Below are 1195 nucleotides of genomic sequence, written 5' to 3' on the forward strand. Positions count from 1 at the left end.
AAGCTTAGAGTGGAAGTCCAAACCTTCAGACAGAAAGAAGGTGAATCCCTCTATGAAGCTTGGGAAAAATACAAGCAATTGATCAGAAGGTGCCCTTCTGACATGCTTTCAGAATGGAGTATCATAGGTATATTCTATGATGGTTTGTCTGAACTATCCAAGATGTCATTGGATAGCTCTGCTGGAGGATCTTTTCATCTGAAGAAGACGCCTGCAGAAGCTCAAGAACTCATTGAAATAGTTGCAAATAACCAATTCATGTACACTTCTGAAAGGAATCCTGTGAATAATGGGAAAAATAAGAAGAAAGGGGTTCTTGAGATTGATACTCTGAATGCCATACTGGCTCAGAACAAAATATTGACTCAACAAGTCAATATGATTTCTCAGAGTCTGTCTGGAATGCAAGCATCGGCAGTCAGTACCAAAGAAGCTTCATCTGAGGAAGAAGCTTATGATCCTGAGAACCCAGCAATGGAAGAGGTGAATTACATGGGAGATTCCTATGGAAACACCTATAATCCTTCATGGAAAAATCATCCAAATCTCTCATGGAAGGACCAACAGAGGCCTCAACAAGGCTTCAATAACAATAATGGTGGAAGAAATAGGTTTAGCAATGGCAAACCTTTTCCATCATCTTTTCAGCAACAAACAGAGAATTCTAAGCAGAACCACTCTGACTTAGAAACCATAGTCTCTGATCTAATTAAAACCACTCAAAGTTTCATGACTGAAACAAGGTCCTCCATTAGAAATTTGGAGGCACAAGTGGGTCAGCTGAGTAAGAAAATTACTGAACTCCCTCCTAGTACTCTCCCAAGCAATACAGAAGAGAATCCAAAAAGAGAGTGCAAGACCATAACCACAACCCACACGGCCGAACCTGGAGAGGAGGAAGAGGCAGTGATCTCCACTGAGGAAGACCTCAATGGACGACCACTGGCCTCCATGGAGTTCCCTGATGAGGAACCATGAGAATCTGAGGCTCACACAGAGACCATAGAGATTCCATTGAATTTACTCCTGCCATTCATGAGCTCTGATGAGTATTCTTCCTCTGAAGAGGATGAAGATGTTACTGAAGAGCAAGTTGCTAAGTACCTTGGAGCAATCATGAAGCTAAACGCCAAGTTATTTGGTAATGAGACTTGGGAGAATGAACCTCCATTGCTCACTAAAGAACTGGATGACT

General features: G+C 41.9%; 1 non-coding gene across 1 annotated transcript; it reads right to left on the reverse strand.

Moving 5' to 3' along the window:
- LOC112768399 (small nucleolar RNA R71) lies at positions 1 to 108 on the reverse strand. Its single transcript, XR_003185833.1, has one exon. It is a non-coding gene; the product is annotated as a small nucleolar RNA R71 (small nucleolar RNA).
- Positions 109 to 1195: the final 1087 nt, after the last annotated feature.

This window comes from Arachis hypogaea, chromosome 17 (assembly GCF_003086295.3).
Source record: "Arachis hypogaea cultivar Tifrunner chromosome 17, arahy.Tifrunner.gnm2.J5K5, whole genome shotgun sequence".
NCBI classification, from domain to species: Eukaryota; Viridiplantae; Streptophyta; class Magnoliopsida; order Fabales; family Fabaceae; genus Arachis; species Arachis hypogaea.